Source organism: Falco naumanni, chromosome W (genome assembly GCF_017639655.2).
Source record: "Falco naumanni isolate bFalNau1 chromosome W, bFalNau1.pat, whole genome shotgun sequence".
Classification (NCBI taxonomy): domain Eukaryota; kingdom Metazoa; phylum Chordata; class Aves; order Falconiformes; family Falconidae; genus Falco; species Falco naumanni.
Genome location: NC_054079.1, coordinates 722,932 through 732,788, shown reverse-complemented (window position 1 = coordinate 732,788; position 9,857 = coordinate 722,932). Strand labels below are relative to the sequence as shown.

The following is a 9,857-nucleotide window of genomic DNA, read 5'->3' as shown; positions in this document are numbered from 1 at the left end:
CTCCCAAGGTACCTTTCCTCCTGGGGACTGCGCTGCGCGCCGGACGTCTCCGTGCGTCTCACCAGCCGCCCCGTTACTAAACATACCGTTTTATCCGCGGATCCAGGGGTTCTCTTCTGCTCCCGGGGGAACAGCTGAGAAGAGAAGGCTCCTCCGAGGAAATCTCCCGGGGCGCGCCTAGGAGCGTCCGCTCCGCAGCTGGTCCCTCGGCCGAGCAGAAATCCTCCTGCCTGGCTCGCCAAACTGACGTGCGGAATTAGACTCTCTAACTCGAAAGTTATAAAGTAGGTATGTTTATTGCGCGCAAACGGGATTTGGATTGCTCAAAAACAAGAAGGGGGAGATGCAGGAGGGGGCCTGGAAATCAGGACCTTAAGCACCAATCAGTCAGCTGAAAGGAATATGCTCGAGCCTGTAGGCCACAAACCCTGGGAGGACAAGGAGGGTGAATAAATAACAACCAACAGTATGAGTCAGGCTGAGAAAAGATAAGGGAATGAGGCACAGATGGGCCAAGGAGAGGTAACACCTTGCTGTTAATTGATGACTGTAAACACTTACTAAAAGTGTCCTTTGTTTGTAGTTAACCACCAATCAGGAATTGCCTAGTATGTAATGCTTAGCTTAAAGAACCAATCTGTTTAAAGCGTGCAGCTTCTGAAAACATATATAAACTCGTGATTGTATACAATAAATTGACATTTGCTTGCATCAAGCAGCGTCCTGTCTCTCCATTGCAGCACTAGGACAGAAAATAACTGTACTGGTTTCTCACACAGTGTCAGCAGTGTTGGAGCAGAAAGGAAATCATTGGTTATCACCCTCTAGATTTCTGAAATACCAGGCAATCCTGGCCGAATCAGAAGACATAACTATTCAAGTGACTAATATTGTCAACCCAGCTTCATTCCTAGAAGGAAAAACCTCAGCTGAACCTGTCATGACTGCCTGGACACCATTGAAGCAGTCTATTCCAGCCGTCCAGACCTCAAGGAAGAACCTCTCCCAGCAGCAGAAGATTGGTTTTCAGATGGGAGCAGTTTTGTGAGACAAGGCGTGAGAATGGCGGGCTATGAAATTACCACAACAGAACAGGTGATTGAATCAAATCCTTTGCCTGCAGGAACTTCAGCTCAGAAAGCAGAACTGATAGATCTCATTCGAGCTCTAGAAATGGCAAAAGGTAAATAAATTAACATTTGGACTGATTCTAAATATGCCTTTGCCATTGTTCACGCACATGGAACGATCTGGAAAGAACAAGGACTTTTAACTGCCCAAGGAAAAGCTGTAAAATATACTGAAGAAATTCTACGAGTGTTAGAAGTTGTCCAACTCCCGTCACAGGTGGCTATAATGCATTGCCGGGGACACCTGTGATATGGAGAAATAGTGTGAAATGGGGACAATGGACACCGACTGTGATTGTATATGTCTGCTCAAGGAATGTGGGTATGGTGACTGGTCATGGGTGCGGTGTCTGGTCACATAGGCACACAGCTCTGAGGAGACAACTACAGTTTTGAGGAGACGCCTGCCCCTCCTCCTCTAACAAAGGGGCTATTTATAAAAGAATGAGAAAAGGATGAGAGATATTCCAATGCTATCTAGAGGGAGGGAGTGCTAAGTCTCCTTGCTGGAGAAGATCGGATGGTCACAAGGACATGAATCACCTACAAACCTGCAAGACCACCACATTCCAGGCAAAGGACTGATAAGCTAATTAACATACGAAGCGGGGTTTAGGTAACGAATATGTATAGGCGTTAATTGAATATTCATTTGTTTCATTGTATAAATGTAGGATGGTTCCTCACTTCGGGCATGCACGCTTGTGGAGGAGCGATCCCCCGTGCATCTGCGCGCAATAAACATACCTACTTTATAACTTTCGAGTTAGAGAGTCTAATTCCGCACGTCAGACAAGGCTGCCCTAATTGAAGTAGCTCAGGTGGACCTGGACTGGGAATGTAAGGGTGAGCTATTTGTAGCTCTGTGGGCCCACAAAACATCAGGACATCTAGGGAAAGATGCAACATACACATGGGCTCGTGATCGAGGGGTTTACCTGACCATGGATGCCATCACACAGGTCACTCATGAATGCGAAACATGTGCTGCAATCAAGCGAGCCACGCGAGTAAAATCTCCCTGGAATAGAGGGCGGTGGCTGGGTTTTCAATATGGCAAGGCCTGGCAGATTGACTATATTGGACCGCTGCCACGAACATGCGAAGGCAAGTGCTATATACTCACCATGGTGGAAGCAACTACTGGGTGGCTAGAAACATACCCTGTAAACCATGCCCCAAACATCATCTTAGGCCTTGAAAGGCAAATTTTGTGGTGGCATGGTACTCCAGAAAGAATTGAATCAGACAATGGGACTCATTTCCGAAATAACCTTATAAACTCCTGGGAAAAGGAAATATGGCATTGAATGGGTGTATCACATCCCTTATCACCCACAAGACTCTGGAAAGACTGAGAGATATAATGGACTGTTAAAGACTCTGTTGAGAGTGTTGGGCAATGGGGCATAGAAGGATTGGGATACAAATTTGGCAGAAGGCACTTGGCTGGTTAACACCAGAGGATCTGCTAACTGTCCTGGTCCTGCCCAAACAAAACCCATACATACTGTGGGAGGAGATAAGGTCCCCATAGTGCACATAGGGAAGTGGCTGGGGAAGGCAGTGTGGATTGCTCCTCCCCTGGGAAAAGGCAAACCTGTTCACGGGATTGTCTTTGCTCAAGGACCTGGGTGCACTTGGTGGGTAATGGGGAAGGATGGGGAGACCTGGTGTGTGCCTCAAGGAGATTTAACCTTGGGGGAAAAATAATCTGTTGTGTGAGTTGTACATTGTAGGAGGTAATATAGCAGGAGTGACCTGAACCAACAAAGAGTGAGTTTTGCAAGGAACCAGATGAGTGCAGCGATGACCCAAGCCAAGCTGTTACTGGTGCCCAACAACTGAACATACTGCTTCTGTCCTGAGTACCCATCTTGACAGATGGGGCCCAAGTCATAGCCTGTTCTTATAGACATTTGGAGGAGTGGAGGAAGCCCATGGAATAATAGCTATCTGTTAAGGAACAGGGGATAGCATTTAATGAGAATGTATAAATCTGTATGTTTGGTATAAAGGTGGCTTAAGTATGTAGTTGTCATGGTTTAACAAATGCCGGCAACTAAGTATGCAGCCTCTCACTCATTCCCTGCCCCCCAGAGGGATATGCAGGAGAATTGGGAAAAGGTAAAACTCAAGTGGTGAGATAAGAACAATTTAATAACTGAAATAAAATAAAACAAAATGAAATAAAATTAAATAACAATAACGTAGAGGGATTTTGAAAGGACCGAGGACATATGTTACCATTGTCCGGGTTGGACAACCCAGGCCTGTTAGTTGAAGCTGCAGAGCAACTTTAAATTGTCCTGGGAACAAGCAGGGTGAGAAAGAAAACAAGCTATGCACAAACAAGAAGCCAGGTGCAGAGCAAGTCCTGGGAACCGCGAAATCAGCACACTCTCATCGGCACACTCTGATCAGGCGCCTGCAGCATGCTCACTGATCACCTGTAATCATAGTATCAGACTCATTGTACATAGTTGGTGTAGTACAGCGCATTGAAGATGCCTTGTTGAGAAAAACAAAGAACCAACATCTTGGTGAAATGTTTATACAACTGCGTAGTACTCTTCGACAGCGAAAGCATGAAATTTGTATTATGCTTATTAGAAGTCATCAGTGGACCATTGGGTTGGGCGAAGGTAATGCTAGAGCTGATGAAGCAGTCAGCTGTCCAGTAATAACTCCTCTAACAAATAAGTTTGAGGAAGCTCACAACAGCCACGAGATGTTTCATCAGAATGCAAAGTCTTTACATCGACAGTATCAAATACCCATAGCAGATGCAAAGGGTATTGTCCACTCCTGTCCTCAACGTAGTCATCATGGACCTGGTTTAGGGGTGGGCACTAACCCAAAAGGTCTGAAGGCACTTCAGGTTTGGCAAATGGATGTAACACATGTACCTGACTTTGGGAAGCTTAAGTATGTGCATGTCACAATTGACACCTATTCTCATTTTGTATGGGCCACTGCACAAATCGGTGAAAAGGCATTACATGTGGAGAGACACTCAATGTCTTGTTTTGCTGTCATGGGAGTACCTGTAGAAATAAAGACAGACAATGGTCCAGCGTACAGTAGTCAATGAGTCGCTAGGTTTATGACAACTTGGGAATTAAACACGTTAAAGGGATTCCTCACTCCCCAACGGGGCAAGCACTTGTTGAAAGGGCAAACCGTACCCTGAAGGATTATCTTCAGAGACAGAAAGTATCGCAGGACATAGACCTAACTAAAGGGTTGACTAAGGTGTTGTTTAGCTTAAACTATCTCTCCCTTACGGAGGGTAGAGAGGGACCACCTGTTGTTATACATCACCAAACAGCGCGAGGGAACCAAACAACTACAGTTCCTGGTTTGAATGTTCTGTATAAAAATATGGCTTCAGGTGTATGGGAAGGACCTAATCCGGTGTTATTTATCAGTAGAGGTTATTTTTATATCAGCACAGATAAAGGACCTATATGGGTCCCTAGCAAGTTTGTGCGACCTGTATGTCAAGATCAGAAGACGGAAGAGAAGACTCAGAGTGAGCAGATGGAATAAACTGTCTGTGTTGCAAGGGATGTAACCCGTGGGTATTATGCCAATGTATGCTATGTGGGGTAAAACGGGTCTGTAAGCCAAAGCTTTAAATATAAATGGTGTAAAGGGAGTATGTGTTTGATTAGTAACTGGGCATGAAGCAAGAGAAAACATATGACTAGTGTAATACCATGCTGATTGGAGACAGTACACATCATCAGAATCTGTGAAAGCACAGATTTGTGGGGTGAAATGTAACAAAAAAAAAAAAAAAGAGAAAAAAAAAAGTGGAAATTGCAAGAGTAAACATGTTTGAGAGGTGGACTTGTTTTATGGTCTTGATGAATTTTTTACCCATTGGCCAAAGTATTTTTGACATCTTGCCTAGGACAAACATATGGGAGACATGGGCAAATATCACGGGAGTAACAGACTTTTGTTTAAGTCTGCAACAGGCAGACAACCCCTTCAGAACTTGTTTAATCGGTATTCCCCTGCAAGAGAATGAAACAAATGTTGATGTTTTTTTGGAATGTTAAAACAGTGGATCTGACTTCCAATCAGAATGGTACATGTATGAGTCCAAATGGCAACATTAAATGCTAAGAATATACGAAGGTTAGCGTGTTGGAGAGAGAAACAATTTAATCTTACATCATAGTTTTTAAGTTCGTTATTGCTTGATGTAGATAGTGTTAGGCATGATACGTTACAAAATAGAGCTGCAGTAGATTTTTTGTTATGAGCACATGGACACGGTTGTGAGGATTTTGAAGGGATGTGTTGTGTGAACCTTTCCGATCATTTCATATCGATGCACAAGAAGTTGTCACAACTGCAGGGAAACATGAAGCATATTCTTGTTGATGATAATCCCTTTGATGAATGGTTGAGTGGACTGGGGATAACAGGCTGGTTAAAGATGTTATTGATGGAAGGAATACGCTTTGTTATAATCATTGTTGTAATGTTTTTAATTTTTGGCTGTTTATTTTCTTGTTTGAAGAAAGGGTTAACATCTATTGTTAAACAGACATGGGTTGTCCAAAAAGAAAAAGGGGGATATGTAGAGGGATTTTGAAAGGACTGAGGACGTATGTTACCATTGTCCGGGTTGGACAACCCAGGCCTGTTAGTTGAAGCTGCAGAGCAACTTTAAATTGTCCTGGGAACAAGCAGGGTGAGAAAGAAAACAAGCTGTGCACAAACCAGAAGCCAGGTGCAGAGCAAGTCCTGGGAACAACGGAATCAGCACACTCTCATCGGCACACTCTGATCAGGCGCCTGCAGCATGCCCACCGATCAGCGACATGGATGCCCACGTGACCAGAAACATTTATCCAATCACCTGTGTGTAAAGTTGTGTGAGGGGTCGGTTTAAGTTATAAATATGACCTGTTTGTTTAATAAAGTGAGCACGGCATGTAGCCGTATTGGTGTGATTGTCGTGACTTGGCCGACTCTCCACAGGGTCCCTCTTCACCAAGCAACTACAGAGAAATAGAATTTAATAGGAATACTATATTATAGCAGCATTTAAAGAGATGCAGATATGCAGTTGCACATTGTGAAATGCAAACAGCATTTCTTTTAAAAGAGGTGAATACAAGAGTTCACAGGAAAACAAATAAATTCAAAAGGCTAATTGATTTTTTTAGAAGTGCCATAAAGTACTAAATTCTCACTAATACTTAGCATTTATATAGTACTATACATTTTTGAAGCACTATACAAACGCTATCTATATGAAATGTATTATGTAAAGGCAGAATACAAATCCAAAATAAATGGTGATCAGATAAATGGCATCATGACAGTAAAATGTAATGTAATTACTACAGAGAGACTAAGTACTTTAAAAATCAGCTAGCTATGCATGAACTATAATGGAAGACTACATATTTTACAAGGGGAATGTATAGATATAAAATTATTACCATTCATGAAATAGGTTTCTATGACCACAAGGCATTGTCATAGGAGCTGTAACTGGCTCCACAGGCTTAAAATGCCTAACTTGGAAGCTGTAGGGAACATAAGTGAACAACTTCAGTGATAAACGTTCAGCTTATTTCAAGTAATAATATAAACAACTTTTAAGATCCATCATCCTTATACATCAGTGCAGATTCCATGTTTTATATACATTAATTTTCTACTACCTGTTAAATACATAATAAATGAACATAGATGAGGAAAAGATGCTGTAATTGCTACATACAGCCAAAATGGCAAAGGAAGAGTCTTTCCAAATGGGCAGATCCAAAGGCCATGATGAATCCCATCACAGATGAGCTGAGAAGTCCAGGATATGAACATCATCCAGGGAAGAAAGCACCATGAAACCTTAAGCTTGAAAAGGTGCATAATAAACTTTAATGTGAGAGCCACAACAGGAATCACAGTAGAGCAATGAAGAAGTGGTCTCAGTAGAAGAATCAGAGCAGTCTGCAGAAAAGAAAAATACAATTGACAATGACTACAACTGTGATAAGAAAATAAATATTTCATGGATGTTTAAAGGTGTATTATCAAAGGGGAAATGCAAAGAAAAACATACTGTTCCTTTCCACTGAGCGCTGATCAAAATCAACAATAAGACTAGATCTATGAGTTGTGTGCTGCCCTGTCAGTAGCAGGGCTCAGGGTGCTGGGACAGGCTTTTCTCTATTATATGACATCAATCATGCATCCTACTAAAGCAGTACCAATGGCAAAACAGGGAGAAGGATGAGGTATGCTATTTGTCATATAGCCATGTGGCATTGTACTGGTTTGGGCTGGGATAGAGTTAATTTTCTTCATAATAGCTAGTATTGGGCTATGTTTTGGATTTGGAAACTGTTGATAATTCACAGAACAGTCAGGGTTGGAAGGGACCTCTGGAGATCACCTAGTCCAACCATCTATTAAAGCAGGTTCATCACCTAGAGCAGGTTGCACAGGACCATATCCAGGCAGGCTTTGAATATCTCCAGAGAAGGAGACTCCACAACCTCTCTCAGCAGCCTGTTCCACTGCTCTATCACCCTCAAAGTAAAGAAGTTCTTCCTCATATTCAGGTGGAACCTCCTGTGTTGCAGTTTGTGCCTGTTGCCCCATGTCCTGTCACTGGGCACCACTGAAAAGAGCCCGAGTCTGGCCCCATCCTCTTGACATTCGCCCTTAAGATATTTGTAGGCATTGATAAGATCCCCTCTCAGTCTTCTCTTCTCCAGGCTAAACAGGCCCAGCCCTCTCAGCCTTTCCTCATCAGGGAGATGCTCCAGTCCCCTCATCAACTTCATAGCCCTGTACCCTCTCCAGGAGTTCCCTGCCTCTATTGAAACAGGGAGCCCAGAACTGGACACAGCACTCCAGATGCAGCCTCCCCAGAGCAGAGTAGAGGGAAAGGATCACCTCCCTCGACCTGCTGGCCACACTCCTCCTAACGCCCCCCAGGATCCCATTGGCCTTGGCCACGAGGGCACACTGCTGGCCCACGGGCAACTAGCTGTCCACCAGGTCTTCCTCTGTGGTCCTCCTCCACTGAGCTGCCTTCCAGCAGGTCAACCCCCAGCCTGTACTGGTGCATGGGGTTGTTCCTCCCTAGGTGCAGGTCCCTATACTTACCTCTGCTGAACTTCCTCTCCATCACAATCTTTGCTTCACACCACTCACCATCCTAGTGGGGAATCCTACATCCAGGATTAGAGGCACCCTGCCTCCAGTCAGGGATAACTGGGTTTATCGGACTGTGTGGATCCAATGACCTGGCACATCCGACCCACAGGAACATAAAGCTCTAGTAGATACAGGTGCACAGTGTACCCTAATGCCATCAAGCTATGAAGGGGCAGAACCCAATCGTATTTCTGGAGTGACAGGGGGATCCCAACAGCTAACTGTATTGGAGCCTGAAATAAGCCTGACTGGGAATGAGTGGCAAAACCATCCCATTGTGACTGGCCCAGAGGCTCCATGTATTCTTGGCATAGACTGTCTCAGGAGAGAGTACTTCAAGGATCTGAAAGGATATTGGTGGGGTTTTGGTATAGCTGCCCTGGAAACAGAGGAAATCAAGCAGCTGTCTACTTTGCCTGGTCTTTCAGAAGATCCATCTGTGGTGGGGTTACTGAAAGTTGAGGAACAGCAGGTGCCCATTTGCTACTACAACAGCGCACCAGTGGCAATACTGCACCAACCAAGACTCCCTGATTCCCATCCAGGAGCTGATTTGTCAACTGGAGAACCAAGGAGTGATCAGCAGAACCCGTTCACCCTTTAATAGCCCCATATGGCCAGTGTGAAAATCTAATGGAGAGTGGAGACTAACAGTGGACTATCATGGCCTGAATGAAGTCACGGCACCATTGAGTGCTGCCGTACCAGACATGCTAGAACTTCAATATGAACTGGAGTCACAGGCAGCCAAGTGGTATGCCACTACTGATAGTGCAAATGCGCTTTTCTCAATCCCTTTGGCTGCGGTGTGCAGACCACAGTTTGTGTTCACTTGGAGGGGCATCCAATACACCTGAAATTGACTGCCCCGGGGGTGGAAACACAGCCCTGCCATCTGCCATGGACTGATCCAGGCTGCACTGGAAGAGGGTGAAGCTCCAGGACATCTGCAATACATTGATGACATCATCATATGGGACAACACAGCAGCAGAAGTGTCCTGGTTTCAGCTGGGATGGAGTTCACTTTCTTCTTAGTAGCTGGTGCCGTGCTGTGTTTTGGCTCTGATGGGAGAACAATGCTGATAGCACACTGATGGTTTTAGTTGTTGCTGGGTGATGTTTATACTAAGTCAAGGACTTTTCAGTTCCTTGGGCCCTGCCAGCCAGAGGGCTGGAGGGGCACAGGAACTTGGGAGGGGACACAGCCAGGACAGCTGACCTGAACCAGCCAAGGAGGTATTCCATGCCATATGACATCATGCTGAGTATATAAACTGGGGGAAGAAGAAGGAAGGGGGGGATATTTGGCATTATGGCATTTGTCTTCCCAAGTAACCGTTACATGTGATGGAGCCCTGCTTTCCTGGGGATGGCTGAACATTTGCACATTCCAAACAACAATATGATTGTAAGCCCTCTCTATCACGTGACCCTAAAGAATGATTTGAAATGGACCCTGAGCAATGGCAAGCCTTTGAACAAATCCTTCACAAACCACTTCTCATGATTTCATGATTTTGATCTTAAAAAA

The 9,857-nt window shown here is 44.5% G+C and overlaps 1 long non-coding RNA gene across 1 annotated transcript; it reads left to right on the top strand.

Annotated features, from left to right (window-relative positions):
* Positions 1-7,850: 7,850 nt before the first annotated feature.
* On the top strand, positions 7,851-8,946 carry LOC121080587. Its single transcript, XR_005825429.1, has 2 exons — positions 7,851-7,969; positions 8,039-8,946. It is a non-coding gene; the product is annotated as an uncharacterized LOC121080587 (long non-coding RNA).
* Positions 8,947-9,857: the final 911 nt, after the last annotated feature.